Here is a 23,241-nt window from a genome sequence, read left to right as displayed (position 1 = left end):
GGAGACACAATAACTGAAGCAAAAGGGCATTAAGGGTTTTCTGCAACATAATCAAGTCTGAACAAACCATGTGCAAATTGTTACATCATTTTAGAGTAATATCTATGAGCTTTACATCTTAAATCCCAACAGTGATTCTGACCACTTTTGCGGTTTTGGGGAGCTTATACTGTAACTTATCACAGCATGACTGAGAGGAAGACGTTCAAATGAACAGCACGACCTTCACTATTCACTAAAGCATGCCAACATTTTCTCTTCCTTGTTTACGTTTTTCATGTGTTGACGTAGAACCTTTTGAAACAGGAATTTTCAGTAGCAAATATGTAAGCATGTCAGTGGTTTTACAGTATTCCACAGTCATGAAATGTCATTTGATACTTCATTGTTGACTGCAGTTATTAGAACTAGTGACATTATTATTCTTAAGTGCATTCGATTCGCCATCAGGTTTCTTTTTAGCATGTGATGTTCTTTTTTAGGGCCATTTTTAAATATTGAAAATACACTATTATATCCTTGAATGATAATCCTTGACATTGAATTATTGGTTGAATAACCAATTTCTAATAACTAACTTCTTTTGTCATTGCCATGATGATAGTGCATGACATTTGACTAGTTATTTTGTAAGAGCAGTAAGTGTAATTTAAAGGCGTAACTAGGATGATTATGCAAAGTCACTGGATAACAGTGGTTTGTTGTTTAGCTAATCTTAAAAAAAGGAAAACAAATACACTTATAATTATTAATATATAGATACACATGTACATATACACTCATAGAATCTTTTGTTAGCCTATGCAACACAATATTTACTTTATTACACATATGTGATAGATAGAAAGATAGACAGATGGACAGGCAGGCAGGCGGGCGAGCGGGCGGGTGTGCAGGCAGGCAGGCAGGCAGGCAGGCAGGCAGGCAGGCAGGCAGGCAGGCAGGCAGGCAGGCAGACAGACAGACAGACAGACAGACAGACAGACAGACAGACAGACAGACAGACAGACAGATAGATAGATAGATAGATAGATAGATAGATAGATAGATAGATAGATAGATAGATAGATAGATAGATAGATAGATAGATAGATAGATAGATAGATAGATAGATACACTGCAAAAAATGCTTTTCTTACTTAGATTTTTTGTCTTGTTTCTAGTTCAAATATCAACAAATTCCTAAATCAAGAAGCTTTTTTCTAGACAAGCAAAACATATAGTCTTGTTTTAAGAAATAATATGCCAAAATGAAGTGAGTTTTTCCTTAAATCAAGCAAAATAATCTGCCAATGGGGTAAGCTAAATAATCTTATCACAAATCGAAGAACAAGATTATTTAGCTTAACCCTTTGGCAGATTATTTTGCTTGATTTAAGGAAAAACTCACTTCATTTTGGCATATTATTTCTTAAAACAAGACTATATGTTTTGCTTGTCTAGAAAAAGCTTCTTGATTTAGGAATTTGTAGATATTTGAACTAGAAACAAGACAAAAAATCTAAGTAAGAAATTTTTTTTTTGCAGGATAGATAGATAGATAGATAGATAGATAGATAGATAGATAGATAGATAGATAGATAGAGGTAGAACTCTTTTTCAACTTACAGTAATAAGGGAAAATATGGTTTTAACATGCACTAACATACATGTACTGAAAACCACATAAGTTTAAAATCATAGTCATAAGGTCTTTAAAATGTTGCTATGTTTGGCAATGGACGGTGTTGCAAATGTTGAAAGTAGACGAGAACACTTTCATCTCAGTCACGCTACTCTTTAATTGGCCGAAAAAGCCTGCCAGACTTAATTTGCCTGCGATTTACAGGCAAAAGCAAGAAAAGTAGGACAGAAATGCACTTGCGTCAGCTTCAGCACTGATGCCTCATCTGTGCTCACAGTATTGGATGTTTGATTGTTTAGCAGCAGACCTCACACTGGGATGGACAGCATTCTGCTGATTAAGTGTGTACATGTTCTGGATGAGTAAGATTTTTAATGTCTTCAAAAAAAGCCAATGCTCTTCCAAAGGGCTTTGTTAGATCACAAATACAGTAACATTCTGAAAAATATTATTATTCAAAATTACTTACTGATTGTTGTTTAAAATTTAAATTATTCCAGTGATTTTTCAGCTGAATTTTCAGCATCAAAACAACAGTATTCAGTGTCACATGATCAATCATTATTGTTATTATTATTGTTATTGTTATTCTTCTTCTTCTTATTATGATTATTATTATTATCAGTGTTGAAAACTGCTTCATATTATTGTGAAAACTGCGATACCATTCAAAAGTACCATTAAAAATGAACTTACCTTTATTAATTAATACCACATTAAATTGTTCAAGGCTTAAATAAGACATTTTTAATATAATATTTGTAAAAATATTTAAATGTAAAATAATATAAATAAAAAACAAAAATGCCATGGTACTGGAGAGGAGGATCCGGAAGATGGTTGAACCTAGGATCTAGGAGAAAAATTGCGGTTTTCATCCAGGCCGTGGTACACTGGACCAGCTCTATGCCCTCACCAGGGTGCTCGAGGGTTTATGGGAGTATGGCCAACCAGTCCCCATGTGTTTTGTGGACCTGGAGAAGGCATTCAACCGTGTCCCTTGTTGCACTCTGTGGAGGGTGCCCTGAGAGTATGAGGTCAAAGGCACTCTGTTAAGGCCAGTCTCATCTCTGTATGAACAGAGTTGGAGTCTGGTTTGCATTGCTGCAATAAGTCAGACTTGTTTCCAGTGCATGGTGGACTCCAGCCTTGCTGCCCTTTGTCACCAATTCTGTTTATAATATATATGGACAGAATTTCAAAGCACAGTTCAGTTCGGGGACCACAAAATTTAATCTGTTAATCGCAGACAATGTTGTTCTGTTAGCTTCATCGATCATGGACCTTCAGCATGCACTGGGGCGGTTTGCTGCAGAGTGTGATGTGGCTTGGATGAGAATCAGCACCTCCAAGTCCGAGGCTTTGGTGCTCCACCAAAAAAAGGTGGTTTGCCATCTCCAGGTTGGAGGAAAGTCCTTACCCCTGGTGGAGGAGTTTAAGTAGCTTGTTGTTTTGTTCACGAGTGAGGGAAGGATGGAACGTGAGATTGACAGACGGATTGGTGCAGCGGCAGCAGTAATGTGGTCAATGTACCAGTGCATTGTGGTAAAGAAGGAGCTGAGCCGAAAGGCAAAGTTCTTGATTTACCGGTCAATCTACGTTCCTACTCTCACCTATGGTCATGAGCTTTGGATCATGTCCGAAAGGACAAGATCTTTCATTCAAGCGGCCAAAAAAAGCATCCTACGCAGGGCGCACCCTTATAGATAGGGTGAGGAGCTCGGAGTAGAGCCGCTGCGCCTCCACATTAAGAGAGGTCAGCTGAGGTGGCTCAGGCATCTGTTTCAGATGCCTCCTGAACGTCTACCTAGGCAGGAGTTCCAGGCATGCCAGGAGGAGGCCTCGGAGAAGACCCAGGACACGCTGGAGGGACTATGTTTGTCCGCTGGCCTGGGAATGCCTCGGGATCCCTCCCAGAGGAGCTGATGAAAGTGTCTGGGAAGAGGGAAGTCTGGGGTTCTATCCTAAGATTGTTGACTTTGCGATTCGGCCCCGGAAAAGCGGAAGAAAATGAATGAATATTTATTTAAACATTTATTTTAAAAAATATGTATATATTTAAATAGATATATAACTATGATTTTACAAAACTACAAAGCAGGAAAAAATGAAAAAAAAAAAACATTTACAGCTATGAAACAATATAGATGAATAATGAATAATTATTGATGATTAAATACCAATGTTATTTCAACATAATAAAACATCACAAGGTCATAATATGACACTGAAGACTGAAGTAAAATTCAGCTTTGAATTACAAGAATAAATAAAACATACAATTACGTTGAATAAGAAAACATTTATTTTAGATTATAATAACATCACAATTTTATAGTTTTTAACTGTATATATGATCAAATAAATCCAGCCTAGGTGAGCAGAATAGATCGATGAAGTTTAGATAATATAATAAAATAAAATAAAACAAAAAATAATTCTGATCCCAAATCTTTGACCAGTGCTATATCTGTGGACATAAACAAAAGCCACGTGACACTGTTGAGTTTTGTTATGCTTTGTTCAATTAGCCATAGAACTGTATTTAGCAAGGCTAAAGATCAGAGAAAATGGCTAAAAGCTGCTCTTCAGATCTGTCAAAGAGGCTCTGGAGTTGCAAAGGGGATTTCACATAGTCAAAGGGAGCCTCCCTTCTGAAACACGCTGACAAGCTGAAAAGAATATGTCAGACATGTGCCTGTTGGCCGCAATGGACTTTTTAACAGCTATGTAAATCACATAATTTGCACTGTTATGAAACCACTTCACAGGTTTCAAACCCAGACGCTCCAACCAAGCTAACCCAAATTTGAGCATTTTCCCCTTATTTTGACGTAAATTTCTGACAATAAAGTATCTGTCTGTCTATTCTGCTCCGTCTGCATTTCATAGGATGACGTAAAAACTGGTTGCATATGGTTAAAATTTGTTTCTCAATTAACTGATGCCACGTTACAGAGAAAAATAAGCTCGCCATCGCTGCTGCCCTCTTATCTGTATAAACCTAAATTTGCTGCGTCTCAAATGGATTTAGCTGGAGACGCAGAGATGGAAACAAGCTTTGCAAAAATAATCAGTAGCTTTTAGAAGCTGTCAGTAAATTTGGTTTGTATTATCAGCAAAGTTCCCTACGGGTTTAAGAAAATGACATTTACAAGTCAATGTCGCCGAAATAGTCCTGTAATTCCCTTTAGAATTTTATTTTCCTGAACGTAATGTCTCATTATTTAAATCATGGCTCTCTGGAATGTCACATCGCGTCCTTGGACTTTCATTTAATACAAACACAAGCAGTGTTATCTTGAGTCTCTGTTTATCAACTCAAAGTCTTCTTAGAGGACTTATTAAAGGGATTCTGAACTCTTTAAAATCAAGTTTCAGAAATACACTTTTAGAAAGAAAAAGCCTGTGAACACATGATAAAATATTTCCAGAGCAAACAGTTCGATCCCATTCAATGTCACGCGAATTCTGAACCAAACTAGAGCAACAGTGATTTTGATTCAATACTCATGAATTTGTCTAAAGCAGGCTTATCTTGGCTATTCATTCTGACATTTACCCTGACTTTGAAATCATTTTGGTTGCGTTTAACAGTCTTTGGTTTTCATTAATCAATACATTTTGGCTAAGCACAAAGTTATGTTCATTAAAAGTTATTTCATATTTCCATGTTAACCATATAAGATTAAATAAAGGTGCAGTGCAGCCAAAAATGAGAATGTCCTATAACATTCATGTTATCTTTGAAGATGTTGGTAACCAAATTGTTTTGAATAACAGTTTTGTCAATATTTTAGAATATCGAAAAAGTGCCTGTACCAGCTTAAAAGTTCATGTATATTCATTTATATGTTGAATAAAATAAAAAGAGTTTGAATTCCTATAGCTAACCTGCAAATGATACAGTAATTTGCTGTAATCATGCTTCCTGCCTTAATTTCACTATACATTTTTGAATACAACATATTACTGTGATTTTTTTTTCAGTTAAATCCTGTGAAATTATACTGATGTATTTTACTGCAAAAAAATACAGTAACATGTTGTGAAATTCTGGGAATTATTTACAGTGCAGGCAATCACGTAAGGGGCCGATCACACCGAACGCGTTTTTCTGTTCCAAAAACTAGAGACACACCACACTGCCTTTTTTGTTGACAAGAAAAAAAGAAAGATGGTGCACTTTATGTCATTAGCCAACAATTGAATCAGCTAGGTATTGTGCGTGAGTGTTGCTGTTAATATTGGTATAATTATTGGTATAATTTTAATATTTAAAATATTGTGATATTCAAGATTTGTAAGTCATACAGCACCAGATGACTCAAAACAGAAACCTCTATCGTCAAAAGTCTCCGTAGTCGTCTTGACAACACAAACACTGCTGTCACCTCAACGGAAACCCCGCCTCTGCTTTTATTTGATTGGAGAATGAAAAGACACCAGTGATGTAGTGTGTTTTCTTCTGCTCAGAGTTGACTTTTTTCAACTGCGAGCATAAAGCACAAAACAGCAAAAACGCAAGGCACGCAGGGCGCATAAGCAGTGCGCAAAATGCTCGGGCCATTAGTAAATCTTTCAAAAGATGCACCTCTCCACACAAAAAAAGCGTGTTCGGTGTGATCAGCCCCTAAAGAACCATTTTATAGCGCAAAGAACCATTTGGGATTGCAAAGAACCTTTAAAGACCTTGTTCTTTAAAGAACCATCTACACTAACAAAGAACCTTTAAAGAACCTTTATTTTTAAGAGTGTAGAGTTTTTTGCTGTGATGCCATAGAAGGCCATTTTGGGCTCTTGAAAGATCCTTTAAGTCAAAAGTTCTTAAAGAAACACCCTTTTTTAAAATACACTCATTTGCAAGTCATCTATAGCCAGTAGTGGAAAGAGTACTGAAAAATCATTGTTAAGTAAAAGTAACATTACTTGCCTAAAATTGTAGTGCTAGTAGATTAAAAGTATCTGTTGTGAATATTACTCAGAGTAAAAAGTAGCCCTTTCAAAAGTACTCAAGAGAAGTATTACACTATAAAAAGCTGATGATTTGCAAGTAATTAGTGGATATGTGTAAACGTAACATTCTGTAGTGCATTTAGTTATTGTTCAGCAGACACACAATGTCATAAGACGTTAATATTAGGTTTGATTTAGGTTGTAATGTCAGGTGAACAAAATTCAATGTCTATCCAGCGTCTAAGGACAATTTTATTTTGATGTCCAATAACGAATTCAAATGACGTTAATATTTGATTAAGTTCAGGTTGTGTTAGAAACTGACAAAAATCAAACATCGAACCAACATCTTTAACCAACGTTATATTGACGTCAAATACTGACATTTATTTATCAGGTATGACAACCAAAATCTAGCATCTGATAGACGACATAGTGGTAACATTCAAGCTGTAACATCATTAGACATTGATATTTGGTTGGTTTTAGTTTGGAAATTGACGTCAGCCTGATGTTGAGCTCTGACATCAACCTAGTTTTCTTTTTTTTTTTAAACAAAATGCAACGGCTCCATGACGTTGGGGTACAATGTCAATCTGACGTCATGTTGATGTCCTGTGCCTACTGGGTGTTTAAGGTCATTTCCGTCATCATACAGTAAACATTCATCTTCTCATCAGTGAAAAGCATCTCTGGGTCATTGCGTGTAAAGATTTTGGATATCTTCTTGGACTTTCTTTAATGCTTCCAAACAGTTTGCTGAAATTATAAATCACCCATGTCTTAAGGTAGTTCATTATGATGTGATTTACCTTCTATGTGCGATTTGACTGGACAGAAATCACAGGACTGGTTCTAATCTCCATAGACAAGAAAAAAATTTAGTAATGACTGCAAGTTGAAGTACCCATACAGCACTAAAAATGTACTCAAGGAAAAGTAAAAGTACCTTGAGTACAAGTTTTTTAAAACTACTTGGTAAATTACAATTTCTGAGAAAAAAAAACTACTCAATAACAGTAATTTGAGTATTTGTAATTTGTTACTTTACACCACTGCCTATAGCTAAACAGTTAGGTTGTACCATTTTTAAATCCATTCAGTCGATCTCGGGATTCATTCAGTCGGTCTGGCGGGAGCACTTTTATCTTAGCTTAGCATAAAACATTTAATCGGATTAAACAATTAGCATTTTGTTTGAAAATATAAAAAAGGTTGAGTGTTCTGTAGTTAGATCATGTACTAAGACCGATGGAAAGATGAAAAGTTGCAATTTTTTAGTTCGTAATGTCTACAGTGTAAAAAATTATATGATCAATTAGTCCAGACAGAGTTCTAACTGTTCTAACTTAATAATATAAGTTATGCAAGCTGTTTTAAGTCAGTTTAACTCATAAGTTCAAAGAACTCATAAGGTTAATTTATTTCAACTTAAAAATTTAAGGCAACCACGATTTATTTTACAGTGTAGTAACTATACGCTCATTCTGGCGTACAAAACAAGAAACTTACTCATCTCTGTTATCTAGTTACCTACCATGGGGACTATTTTCAGGCACTGTGCAATAGGCCTATCATTGAGCCTGCTGAGAGTTCCAAGCCATTTTAATTAAAAAAGCATTTGATGAGGGAATAAATTTAAAAGCTTCCATCCTTATTTTAAAATATCAAGTCATCTTAAGACCACCATTTTGGTCCAAGGTTCCTGGTTAATGACCAATAAAAGTAATAATACACAATAATATATTAGTATTACATGTGTTCATATTTTTCAGTTCAGTTGGTGTTTCTGTGAGGAGTTTGCATGTTCTCCTTTCGTTCAAGTGGGTTTCCTCCGGGTGCTCCGGTTTCCCGCACAGTCCAAAGACATGTGGTATAGGTGAATGGTGAATTGGGTAGGCTAAATTGTCCGTAGTGTATGAGTGTGTGTGTGGATGTTTCCCAGAGATGGGTTGCAGCTAGAAGGGCATCCACTGCGTAAAAAAGTGCTGGATAAGTTGGTGGTTTATTCCACTGTGGCGACCACAGATTACAGTAATAAAGGGACTAAGCCGTCAAGAAAATGAATGAATGACTGAATGAATGAATAGCAGTGCTGCATGCTTGGGTCATATTTCGATGACGACCTCCTACATCAGCAATGCAGAAATCAAAGAATCCCTGCAAAATGATGGATTTGCTGAATCTTGATCTTTAGTTTGGCCTTTCACACTTGCCAGTGTTCCCATATTTGTGTGCAGGCTGATGTGTTTCAGGTATTTTCTTACACACCCAGACCCACAGCAAGTAAAACAGTCTGAAATGCCAAAGAAAGATGGCGGTTTGCTCTTTTTTTTAATAATGTATTAGTTCAGGCTGTTTCAATAAGAAACAGAAACCATCTGTTATGAAAATGGCGCATTTTAAAAATCATTTGCACAAAATAAGATTCAGTGGTTTCGACCGCTGCATAATGTTAATTACAGCTGAAATCTGATTATGGGTCAGTTTATTTTCGGCAGCTGAAAGAGACACTCTTCAGTGGCGAGACCCCTGTCTGAAATCATATTTTCGTCAGCCGTAATCACATTTAAGTTGCGGCGCTTTGGCTAAAAGCGTCTCTCCAGAAAGTTTATAAGGGATCTTTCTGTTTTACACAGCTCAGTTCTGCTCCATTAGCTAACGCCGCACGCCTGCTTCATGCTGTGGCTCTGTCTGCAGTCTCCTATCATCCCCAGTCAAATAAACTCACCAGTCCACTTACTGTATTATTATGGCCAATTAGGCCGCTGAACATCATGCACTGATTTGAAGAATGTAGCTCTCAACCTTATTTCGGAGTACTGGATTCCTGTCATTTGCCCCTTTCCTAAAAAATAAAACCCAGAACAAAACTGTCTAATTGGCATCATTAATGTCTTAGTGATACTCAAACACAAGCATTTCAGACAGTGTTTAGACATATTATCTGTTATTATTGCAACATCATATTTAAATTCTTCATATTACAGTTCTCTTTTTTAAATATGCCATGTGCAAGTATGTAAACATGTGCATATCAAATAGGGCTGCACAATATATCGTTTCAGCATCGATGTCGCAATGTACGAATCTGCAATAGTCATATCGCAGCATCTGCAATGTTGAGTTTGGATTATAATTAACCTGTTCATAGCATGTGGTTTGTGTCAGAAACAGTTTCCAAACCCTAACAGTATAATATTTGTATTTAGATGTGTTTTTAAGACCTGCGACTGTGTAAGATTTTAAGCAAATGTAAACCAAGAAGTTATAAAGTATAAAGCTTTCACAAAGATTAATTTGAAATAATTATTTTTGCAATGAAGACTCTACAAAGTTATTTTGAATATGATTATTACATTTTTACACCAAAATAATGTTTGATTTGACAGAAAACCATAAAAAAAAAATTTTCATTTGAATCTTTGTTCTGCTGTGTTTATGCTTGCAATTAATTTTTTAATATATTTTATGCATGATTCATTCAAAATAAACCCAATCAATCTTAAAGTGATAGAGTTATAAGTCAATGTTGTGAAATGATATTCATATCGCAATATATATTGCAGACAAACAAAATATTACAATGTCCATTTTTTTCAATATTGTGTAAATAATAAATAATAACACACAGTTTTTACGCTGAAGTGCAATAAAATGACTACAGGATAGGGACAAAATTATAAATAATTTAATTATTATTATTATTATTAATAATAATAATAATCAAATAAAAATTGTAAGTACACCTCAAAACTGATATTCTCACATATATATTCACTTCTATGGGCAATTAAAATTAATTAAAAATATTACATATTAAATAAATGTAACAGAATTAAATTCTTAATAAAGGCCAGCATGGTGGCACAGTGGGTAACACAATCGCCTTACAGCAAGACAGTCGCTGGGCATGTTCTCCCCGTGTTGGAGTGGGTTTCCTCCGGGTGCTCCGGTTTCCCTTACAAGTTGACCATAAATCCTAAATTGACCATAGGATATGTGTGCTGACAAAAATAAGGACCAAATTAATAATAATATAATTAATAATAATAATAATTATAAAAAATTCTAATTATATCACAAAAATGATATTCTCAAACATACATTCACTTCCATGAGCAATTAAAATGAGTAAAACCACAACATATTAAATTAATTTAACAGAATTAAATTTATTAAAATACAAACAAATCTATGAATTGATATATATATATATATATATATATATATATATATATATATATATATATATCATTGTTTAATACAGTAAGTTCACATAAAATCTATTTATTCAATATCATTTTATCCTAAAATTACTATTAAATTTCTATATTTTCAAAGATTCATTCAAGTTACTTAGAAATATTCCTGTTTTGCTGAACCCAAAGGTCTCAATTTCATTTTGTGCACCATAATAAAGTTCATTATACATGAAGGTCTTCATGAATTTGCATAAAAATATATTCACACATTTTAAACAAAAATAGACAAAACCAATATTTTCATTTAAACTTAGAGCTTAATTAGCAATAGAGGTCAATAGTTTGTAAAAAAAAAAAAAAAAAAAAAAAAAAGCCTTCAATGCAACACCATACATAAATACAGAAAACTGCACAGAAAACTTTGTATCCAACACCATCACAGATCACACACACACACATATTATCTAAAACACAAGATTTGTCTCATCATAGCTGAAATGAATCTGATTTAGCGCTTTAAACTCTTCTCCCGGGCATCTTGAAGGCACGTTGCCCATGGTTTCACAACCTGGTAGCAGTAGTGAGGAATTGAGGAGCATCTTTGATAGCCAAGATTAAATTGAGAAAAGCATTAAAGCCTAAATGTGATTAGGTGAGGCGTAATCGAATCAAAATGAGCTTGTGAGAGTTGGCCCTGCGTCACCGATTCAACACAATTTCCTGGAGAGTGAAGGGATAGACAGCAGTCGACGGAATATGATCAGACAAAACACACCACAACAGACAGAACGGAGAGACACTGCTAACAACACCACAGGATCATTTCATGTACTCCTGAGTGTAATCGTTAGAGCTGCGAGACTGATAGCGATCATGATTTGAAGAACAATCTTAAATTACTAAATGATAACAATTGGGCTGTTTCTTTAGAAAGTAATTTGAGGACTTCAAATGAGCACTTTAAAATTTACATAAATACTCCTGTATAGGTGGAGAATGTAAAAAATTTTTTTGCCATTGAATAATTTGAAAAGAGACTAATTTATACATAAATGGAACAACTCTTTTTAGGATTCACTGAACTAGAGTTCTGCACGGGACTGATTTTTGAAATCCTGCTCCCGCCTGCTCAAACTAGGTTTTATTCCGCACATGACCGTTCCCGCTAAAAGAAGATCTGGTTTTCAAAATCTCACATTTAAATTGGGTACTACAAAAAGAGAGAGATAACAGATAAAACTGTATGTTGTGCAAGGATTGTAAGCTAATTGTCAGTTTTCTTTGCCCCTTAGGTCCCGTGTACACTAGTGCAATTTAGTTTTAGAACAGCGTTTTAGATCAAAAACGATCCGCGCCCACACTAGCGTTTCACCTAGTGTCTCTGAACATATCTCCGTCCACACTACGCCACCAAAAACGTATATCACGTGACCAGTCGCGCACTCTGGGCATGCGCATTCTAGTATAAACAGAAAGCATGCGTCTCGCTCGGCATTTTGTTATTTTTAGTCAACAAACGCCGGTTGAACATTAAACGCGATGGCAAAGAAAGCAAGAGGGGTATTTTGTGGACAGACGTCGAGGTCGAGTTGTTACTAAACATTACAAATGAATCTCTGCACAATGGCGCCTAAAACAGACAACAGTGCAAACAACACTCCAATCTTGGTGCCCATGTTGTTGTTTACAGTACTGTCTTCCGGTAGCGTTAAATCCATGTGTTATAGTCATGTGATAGGGACTTAATGAATAATAGAAGGATACGCAATGACACAAAAGCCCCAATCAGGTAGTGAATATCAGCAGTCCCCCCTACGTTTTCAAATGTCTTCGTTTTTCCTCATCCACACTGAAACAGAGCAGCAGCATTTTAGAATGAAAACGGCCTCTCCAGCGTTTTCAAAACGCTTCGTTTTCGGCGCTCGAGAACTCCGGCGTAGTGTGGACGGATGGCAAAACCGTAGCAAAACTTATACGTTTTAAAACGAAAACGCATTAGTGTAAACGGGGCCTTAGTGATGAGACATGATGCAGTGTTACACCTGTGGTTCAAGTTTGAAGTCTGCTTTAAGAAATCTGGTCGAGTTTCACATCTCCCATGGTACAGTCGTGGGACCCGGCCAGATTTCTTGCTGCACGGGAATAAATTTCCACGTTGCAAGAGCTCAAGTTTAAGGTGGCACTCATGTATCACAAAGGAGGAAACCAAACTGACATTTAGCCTACAATCCTTGTACAACCTACAGTTTTATCTGTTATCTCTTTTTTTTGGTAGTACCCAATTTAAACCAGAGATATGAAAACCAGATCTACATTTAGCTGGAATGGTCAGGTAGAAAATGGGGCTGGTCGGGCGGCATGTGAACAAAAGCTGAATATACTGTACGGCGGGATCGGTTGGGTGGGGAATAAAACCTTGTGGAAGCGGAATAAAAAAAATCAGTCCAACGCAGACCTCTAGTTTCAGTCTTGTGATTGCTGCCTTGTGACTTGATGTGGGTTATTTAACAGGAAACTGACTGTTTTTTAATGCAAGCTGAAGGACAGCACATCTTGACTTTGCTCTCCCATGTTGGTAAAGCCCACTCTGAAGACCGCTATGCAGATGAAGCATGCACAAACTGTGTGAGAAAAAAGCTGTGCAGAAAGCACTGGTTGTGCGTTCAGCATGTGTAACAGTAGCGAAAACTGGCTGTACCAGTGTTCAATAAGAATGGGGAAATCACAGATATGCTGTTCCAAAACAACATAAGGACTCTGGAGGGCTATATGGTTAGACCGCACGCTCCTGTTTAAATTACACTAGAGTTACCAACTGCTACAGCTTTTTTTTTTTTTTTTTTCGGAAATGTATTCCCGCACCGCAAGAATGCAGACCTCCACACTGAATTATTTAAGTGATTTGTTAAAGAATGCATATTCATGCAGTAATTCAAGACGTTAATGATGAGTGAGTCACTGAATAATTTATCCTGGTATTTGTTGAAAAATTGCTCCATGATGAAACCAGTGAAGTCTGTATAGTTCATTCAAAATATTTATTCCAAAATGCATATTCATACAGTTGTGAAATAAGTTAATTATTAATAGAGATTTGTTCATAAATGTCAATTTATAAAATATTGAAACAAATTACATATTTACCAGTGAGTCATTTAATAATTTCAAGAGATTCTTTCAGATTTGATCATTTATACAATTCTGAAGCAAGTCTTTATGAGTAAATCATTGAATAATTTCTTTAAGAAATTTGTTGAAAAAGTTCATTTATGCAGTAATGAAACAAGGTAAATCTTGACGATTCACTGAATAATTAATTCTAATGATTTGGAATAAAAATAAACCTTTATCTAGTGCTGCAAAAACAGCATGATTAATCAAGAGATTCGTTAAAACCACTGATTCATCATGATGAAACAAGAAGTCTTTATGAGTCATTGAATCATTCATTCAACAGATTTGTTAAAAATACTGAGTAATTAAAAAAGTGGAAGTCTTTATAAGTAGCCGAATAGTTCTTTTTAAAGATTTGTTGATAATTGCTTATGTTGTGGGTTGTGATGGTCGCGAGAACACACTGAAGGGGGGCCATTGCGGAACCGCCTATGACATTTTATACCCGCACAATCATGTTCTGAACCACCAAATTGTCCAAAATCTGGCAAAACTGTTCCTGAGTGAAGTCTTCTCCCCACATTCGCGTGGGTTTACTCCGGGTGCTCTGGATTCCCCCACAGTCCAATGACAATTGGTACAGGTGAATTGGGAAAGCTAAATTGTCTGTAGTGTGTGTGTGTGTGTGTGTGTGAATGACTGTGTATGGATGTTTCCTTGAGATGGGTTGCAGCTGGAAGGGCATTCGCTGCGTAAAACATATGCTAAATAAGTTGGTGGTTTATTCTGCTGTGGTAACCCCAGATTAATAAAGGGACTAAGCCGAAGAAAAAAAACTGAATGACTGAATGCTTATTGGTAATTAACCTTTAACTAGTGCTGCAAAAAAATAAAAAAATAAATGAAAATAAAGTTCAATACAACTAAAGAGTTTTTGCATTCTGTCATGAACAAAGAAAGGTTTCATGAGAGAATCATTCACTCAAGCAATTTGTTCAAAATACTGATTCATTCAGGAATGAAAGAAGTGTCATCTTTATAATTGAACAGTTTGTTTAAGAGATTTGTTAAAAAACACCTAATTTGTTAAGTAATGAACTGACCTTTAATCACTTTTTGACTGCAAACAACCTTCATGATTAATCAAGAGATTTGTTCAAAACACTGATTCCTAGTTTGATGAAACAAGTTAAGCCTTTGAGTGAGCAACTGAATTGTTCATTCAAGAGATTTGTTCAAAACAAAGATTCATCCTTGGATGAAACAAGTTAATCCTTTGAGTGAAAGATTGAATCATTCATTCAAAAGATTAGTTCAAAACACTGATCATTCTTTTATGAAACAAGTTAAGCCTTTGAGTGAGTGACTGAATCATTTATTTAAAAGATTTGTTCAAAGGACTGATTCATCTATTAATAAAAGCAGTAAAGTCTTTCAATTACCTGAACATTTTGTTTAAAAGATTTGCTAAAACACACTCATTTATCTAACTTTTATTTTTAATAAGAGTTTTTTTTTTTCAAAGTTTTATTTATAACTCTAAATTCATCCGGAATTGAGCAGCTATAATAAATGTCATCCCTCATTTGATTTTTGGAGACAGAAGGTCCAAAAGTTTGCAGTTTTCACTTTTTTCTGAGTCAAAACTTTCAGAAAATACTTTTGAGTGCGTGAGAGAAAATAACCTTCATAATGTCCATCTTCTAAAGAGTCTGAACGCAGCATCAGAGCCATTTGGGTAATTTCCCTGAGTAACGTTAACTATTACCAAACCGCATGATGGCATTATCTTCCACGCAGGAATATTAACCATTGTGCAACAGCTTTATTACATCTGCTTTTTTTTTTTTTTCGCTAGCCTCTGATTGAAATAATATCTCTTGCTTTTCATAAAGACCAAATTACAATCTGAAGAGAGAGGAACCGGGCTCCGGGTCTGCATGAGCTAAAACCAGCCCGCTAATAAAGATTGACCTTTAACTAGCGCTGCAAAAAAACTCTCATGATTAGTCCTTTTATTCGCGTTCACACTTTCAATGGCGCACTCTTATCCCCATGTTTCCCACTTTGTATCTTTTAACAGACAGAGCAATTATTGGCCTTTCCATTAGGCTCAGGAGAGCTTCATTCACTCTCCGTCCAGCACTGCTTTTAAACAGACACGTTTTGTTCTCAGAAAAAAAAAAAAGAGTGGAGTGCCGGAGACAGACAGACATGAGAAATCATCATATCACAGCATCTGAAGTGCTACATCCACCCACCTACTTTCCAAATGAACGCAACAAGTACTCGTACATAAGAACCTTTTAGTGGTGAATGTTCTGCTCTTGGTGGATCTGCTGGTCTTAAAATATACTCTGAGTCCCACTGTCTGAGACCATTAGTGAAGACGCTGCCATCTTACACTTATCCGGCTTATTTAATACGATTTGCATTACAAATCACTATAACAATTTGGGTAACGCTTTGGGTAATTTTTAAAATTGACATTACATTTCTTAGTATTTGCTTTAAACAAGTTACGTGTTAAACAATGATAAAACATCACCGTAGTCGCATTCTTTTATATTCATATTTAACTTAATTTAATTATATTTAATTTAATTGTATTTAATTTGTTTTGGAAATGTACAAGTTATAATTATGAATTAGGACTGCACAATATATCGTTTTAGCATCGATATCGCAAAATGAGAATCTGCAGTACTCACATTGCAGGATGTCAAGCAGTTTCAAGTGAACTGGAAATGTTTAGTCACAAGAAATGATAATTGATCCAGTAATGAAGTGACCTTTAACAAGTGCTGGAAAAATTAAATAAAAAATAAACTTCATTATAACTAAAGAGATTTGTTCAAAAACATTGATTCATCCAAAGATGGAGCAGGTGAACTTTTCAGGAGAGAGTCATTGAATCATTCATTCAAGTGATTCATCTAGTAATGAAAGTGGAAACTTTATATGTAACTGAACAGTTCTTTTAAGAGATTTGCTGAAAATATTCATCTATCCAGTAATGAAGTGACCTTTAACTAGTGCTGCAAAAACACTTCATGATTGCTTAAGAGATTTGTTAAAACCACAGATTCATCCAGGGATGAAAGTAAAGTCTTAATAAGCGAGTCATTGAATGATTCGTTCGACAGATTTAAAAAAAAAACTCATACATGCAATAACGAAACAAGTCTTTATGAGTGAGTCATTAAATTGATCATTCACAATATTTGTTATAAAATGCAAATTCATCCAGTAATTAAAAAAGTGGAGTCTTTATAAGTAGCTGAATAGTTCTTTTAAGAGATCATTAAAAAAGGTCAGTTTATTCAGTACTGAAGTGACCTTTACCTACATTCATTCATTTTCTTTTTGGCTTAGTCCCTTTATTAATCTGGGTTCGCCATAGCGGAATGAACCACAAGACCTTTAACCACGCCCCCCAAAAAAAGTATTAAAAAAACCCTCTGAATTGTAAAATATATTTGTATATATACCTAAAATAATTGTCTAACTAGAAAGAAAATCACATTTATCATTTAAAATGCATTTAGAAACAGTTGAGTTCCCCCTCCCCTTCCTCAAAGTGGTTCGGTCCACTGTGTGCTTTCCCTCATCTCACCTCCTCATACAAACACACATGACAGGTGTGCGGCTGCGGCTGAGTTAATGTTGAATTTCAGTAAGTAAGTAGGGGATTTATATGCATCTTAAATAAAGCGATTCTCTTCAATGTAGTTAATACAGACTCGTTCATAAATTATTCGCGGCAAAAATGCTGATTACCGATGTAATTCTCCATGAATCTGCTGTATTAGCGATTAAAAATTACTTATCTAGTTAACGTTAGCTTGTGTTAACGCTAAAGCCGTTTCCCACGCATTGCTTCATTTGTGACGACTTGGCATAATGTTAACTTAACATTAACGACCACAATTAGCATATTGTTTAGTTGTGTATTTGCTAAATGAGCACTGTGCACACTAACCCCACTGTATTTTTGTATAATCGGTTTCTATTCTGTTTTAAGTGACTCAATTAATTTGAAATTAAAATGTTAACCTTTTTTAATCCTTTGTTTTTATTGTTGTGATTATTTTTATGATAGTTTTGCATTCTTTATGTTTGAATTACCATTGTGTATAAAATGTGCTACAGCATAAATAAACTTGCACTGCAGTGTCATGTATTGGATAAAATGACAGAGAAAATAGACATAAGATCAAACGCCAAAAGTACAAAAAGTTCACATATTAAGGCAATTTGGCTTTAAGAATGAGTGCTTATGAAAATACTAATGTCACAATATCAATCACAGGCAAAGGAGAAAAAAATGATTGAGGAACAGGCAGAGCAGGGTCAGTCAGATGTACAGTGTCAGGTAAGGGTGTTGTGCTTTTATTGAAGTGATAATGATAATTCTTTTGGGGTGAACAAATTTTTTTTTAATGTTTTTTTTTGAGTTGTGGCTGTTTGGCAGATTTCACAGGCTCAATGATTTACAATATGATCGTTCATTTTAACAAGTGTAATGTAAACAAGTTAGCTATTATGAGTATGGAAAATGTATTTTCCTGCATTTATTCTGCTTCAGGAGTCAGTCTGTTGACTAAACAACAACAGACGATGCAATAAATAGTTTTGAAGAAAAATTTGCTTTGTCGTTGAACCTGAGAACATTTTTTAAAATAATCATAATGACGTAGTCTCCGTGCTATAAAAATAATGATGAAACCATTTTTAAATCGCGGGAACATATCTTTATTAGTACAATTCGGCTGTATTATTTGGGTCCCCTTCAAAAAAATGGTCGAAAGAAATTTTATATTTATTGTCCCTCCCTACTGTTAAATCAGATTTACTCCCATGCCTTTAATTAGTGCTGGAAAAAAATAAATAAATAAACTTTATTATAACTAAAGAGTTTTGTTGAAAAACATTGATGTCAAGCACTTTCAAGTGAACTGGAACCATTCAGTCACAAGAAATTATACATTTTGCCACTTTAATAAAGATTAATTGTTTAATTATTACATAAAATATTATACTGCGCTCTTTTAAATTTAATTATTGAATTTCTGTACAATAATTCTGTTAGAAAACCACAAAGCATTGTTTATTTCATTTTTATACTAGCTCTATTGTTTTCACTTGTACTTTATTTTATTCATTTATATATATACTTTTATTTTACGTTTTTGGTATATTTTTGTATGTTTCATGCAGATGCACGCAAGTATATATATATATATATATATATATATATATATATATATATATATATATATATATATATATATATATATATATATATATATATAAAGGGAGCAAGCCGAAAAGAAAATGAATGAATAAATGTATAAATATTAATTATTTAATTTATTTAAAACATTTTTTAATCATTTTTGCACATTTTAAGCAGCTACTTACTTTTTACTCCGGTAAAAAAATCATCCCAATTAATGTAAAACTCTGAATTCTTTCCAAATAGAATCATCTTGTGATATTATATTTATATCGCAATATTAATTGCAGAAAAACTAAATATTGCAATGTCAGTTTTTTCCAATATCACATAGCCGTTATAAACTATATAATTGTTATTTTTTAACATTATATGACCTGGCTTTCAAAATATATCAATCTAATTTATTTGATTTTATTTACTAGTAAAACTTTATTTATTTATTTATTTATTTAATATAAAACATATTATGGACATGCTACGGAAAAAGTTTATAATGAGGTTGCTATTTTTAAATCAGTAAATTAGGTATATTATATTATATTATATTATTTACAATAAGGATAGGTTTCAAATAAAAATTTTACTTTTCAAGTGAAACATACAGTATCATATTATATTGTGTAAAACTATTTCAATAAATATTAACTACATCAAGAGGCTATAACAACTGTTTAAAATAAGATAATAAAATAACTAGCATTTTCTTCATTGATTAGCAAAAAACATTGCTAAAAATTTCTTGCAGTATTTATATGTATTTATATGCAATACCACATGATATTATTTTTTGATAGTCGTCAATTTGCTTACAAAAAAATAAATAAAAAATGGAAGTACTCTGTAAAAAATGCCGGGTTCCACACAATTCCTTCATGTTGTCCCAACACAAATCGATTAAATTAACTTTATCGTTTTTTACAAATTCAATTAAGTTTAACATAAAACAATTAGAGTTGTCCCGCCAAAAAACTTTAGACTTGTGTTGTTTCAGCAATTTTAAATAAGTGGTTTCAACAAGTAATTTTAGGAGTATACAAGAAAAAATCCAAAACCTACAGTAGATCTATAAATGTTACTATCTATAATGTACCATTATTCTTGTGACTATGATCTAATGCAATGCAAGGCAAGCCTTTCACATTTAATTCTAATACAAACCTTAAAGGACAAGTATCAGCCCCTCGACTCAACAGCAAACATGTCCTGCATCTCCAGAGAGCGACGGATGACTCTGGTTACTGTGTTGTGGGTCTAAATCGGGCCTGTCCGGGCCTGTCTCCTCATCTGGGTCTAATCCACAGCTCCAGCAAGGTAATTAGCTGGTGTTTCACAGCTGGTGTCTAAATCCCTCTGCAGAGCACAAGATACAGTGAACACGTTACTCACAGTGTCTTTTACTGCATTAAAGCAGGGCTCCACACCCCTCATTATAACCTGTTGTTCTTATTTCAATAATTTGTGCTCGCCTGCGGGGAAACTAATTTTCTGTGCCACGGGAAGGATTTCAGAGTGTGGATGGGATTCTTATTCACTGAGAAACTATGCATGATTAAATTAAAGGAGTGAAAAAAAGAAAAAAAGTTTGAATTTGTTTGATGGGTCGTGATGTCATTCATTCACTTTGGAATGTTGGAATGTTGTAGGAAATGTGACTGCAGTTTAAATTATTTGTATTGAATACTGCATTTTGAGATTTTAGAAATTAGTTTGTTTCTTGCGCTTAATTTTTCATGCTTAAAATAAAATAAAGGAAAATAAAATAAAACATAATAATGTGATGGTAAAGCAGATTTTATAACTGTTTGGAGTTGATAAGATTTTTTAAATAAGTTTGTTTTTTAAATTTCTTTTGCGTAATAAAATAAAAATACAGTAATTAGTAAACAAATAAATTAAAATAAAAAATAAATAATTAATTAAAACAAAAATATAAAATAAAAATAAATCAAATAAAAAAAAAAATTGAAAAAATTAATAAAATACATAAATAAATAAATAAAAATATTGTGATGGTAAAGCAGATTTTCATATTTAAAGCAGAAGTTTTTTTTATTTGTTATTTGTTCATATTTAAAGCAGAAGTTTTTTTTTATTTGTTATGCTTGAAAAAATAAATAAATAAATAAATAAATAAATAAATTAAATAAAAAAACAATATAAAAATAAATAAATAAAATATTGTGATGGTAAAGCAGATTTTATAACTGTTTGGAGTTGATAAGATTTTTTTAATATATATTTTTTTATTTCTTTTACTTAATAAAATAAAAATGCAGTAATTAGTAAATAAATAAATTAAAATAAAATAAATAATTAAAACAAAAATATTAAATAAAATTAAATAAAATAAAAATAATTAAAAAAATTATAAAATAAATAAATAAATAAATTAATTAATTAATTAATTAATTAAATAAAAAAATAAAATACAAAAAAATAAATAAAATATTGTGATGGTAAAGTAGATTTTATAACTGTTTGAAGTTGATAAGATTTTTTACATTTGTTTTTTGAATTTCTTATGCTTAATAAAATAAAAACATTTTATGTCCCCTCACAGCAAGAAGGTCGTTGGTTCGAGCCTCGGCTGGGTCAGTTGACGTTTTTGTGTGGAGTTTGCATGTTCTCCCCGTGTTCGTGTGGGTTTTCTCCGGGTGCTCTGGGTTTCCCCCACAGTCCAAAGACATGCGGTACAGGTGAATTGGGTAAGCTAAAATTGTCCGTAGTGTATGAGTGTGTATGGATGTTTCCCAGTGATGGGTCCCAGCTGGAAAGGCATCCGCTGCGTAAAACATGCTGGATAAGTTGGCGGTTCATTCTGCTGTGCCAACCCCAGATTAATAAAGGGATTAAGCCGAAAGAAAATGAATGAATGAAAATAAAATGAAATAAATACATAAATAAATAAAAATTAAATAAATAAAAATAAATAAAATAGCAGTGTGACACGCTCGCCGCTTCCAGGCACAGCCAGTTGAAAATATCTTTAGAATGCTGCGTCACGTGACAAGAACTGACTGATCAGCTTTATATTTTGTATGGAATATTCACATTTCGATAGACTAATTATCTCAGACAAATACTGCAGTGATTTATCCGTAAATAAAACTTGCATCAGAGTTGCAGCATTGTTTTGTCAGCTTGTCATCCTCTGAGAAAACAGTTGATAGTCCCCTATAGCAATCCCCCACCCCCGGGCCATAGTTAAATGGTCAAGCATTGAGTGGTCTGTGGTGAGAAAAAGGTTGGGGACCAGTGATGTGCAGTAAATGAATATAACTGGCTGACATGCTAAATACAGCAAAGCGGTTTTAATTCATTTTTACAAATTTGTTGTATTTTCATAATCACAAAGCAAAAATGTCTCAGTTTTTTTTAACAAATGAAGCAATATTTCATCAGTAAGGAATGGAAGGCTTGTGTGTCAATGAGATTTTCACCTGTTTTCTCATCATGACAGGTGAATCATATTTCTCATGAGTTCTACAGCAATGTTTAATACTTACGGTTAGTGGTTTGTTCCCTACAACCCCAAGTATGAGCAACAGCATTAGTCATACCTGTCTTTGCAAGCACCACTGATCATCATTAATCCCATTATCATTATTCACAATGAAGGTTTTCTTTGGTAACCCAGTAGCAGCACAAACAGAAACGGTTCAAGCGCGCATTCAGCTGCTGATTGTATATGGAGATTTCAGTATCTATTGTTCATTACAGTGAATCCACCCTTCAGGTTTTCATGTTCCTGAACAGAGCTGGAGCTGCAGGCTGTGTGTGTTATGTCGTTACCATGGCAATATATGATGATTAAAAGTTCTACATGTGAGCTCCTATGGGACAGACAGCAGATTCCTATCAGCCCATTAAGACGGTGAAGCAATCAGAAAAGCCCAGGGTGGATTTGTTCAACCTGACAGCATGATTTACACTTACTGTAAATCATGTAAAAGAGTCAAATCTCACAGAGAAAATGGAAACTAGACTTAGAGACGCATTAGATATAATATAATTTATTAATTTAATAATAATTTAACCTAGAGAAGTAAAAAAAAATGATTTTTATTAACATTTTAATAGTTTAAAGTGTTATATTATCT

At 34.0% G+C, this 23,241-nt stretch overlaps 1 long non-coding RNA gene across 1 annotated transcript in view; it reads right to left on the bottom strand.

The window, feature by feature from the left end:
• LOC141376416 (uncharacterized) overlaps positions 1–23,241 on the bottom strand; it is a 74,338-nt gene that overhangs the window by 11,382 nt on the left and 39,715 nt on the right. The window contains exons 2-3 of the long non-coding RNA XR_015501271.1: positions 20,300–20,491; positions 9,324–9,428 (exon numbers count right to left, since the gene is read on the bottom strand). This is a non-coding gene — a long non-coding RNA (uncharacterized LOC141376416). The remainder of the gene's footprint in view (positions 1–9,323; positions 9,429–20,299; positions 20,492–23,241) is intronic.

The sequence above is a fragment of the Danio rerio genome, chromosome 10, assembly GCF_052040795.2.
Source record: "Danio rerio strain M-AB ecotype USA chromosome 10, GRCz13ab, whole genome shotgun sequence".
NCBI classification, from domain to species: domain Eukaryota; kingdom Metazoa; phylum Chordata; class Actinopteri; order Cypriniformes; family Danionidae; genus Danio; species Danio rerio.
The sequence above is the reverse complement of the archived record's forward strand: the minus strand, read 5'-3'. Positions and strand labels throughout refer to the sequence as shown.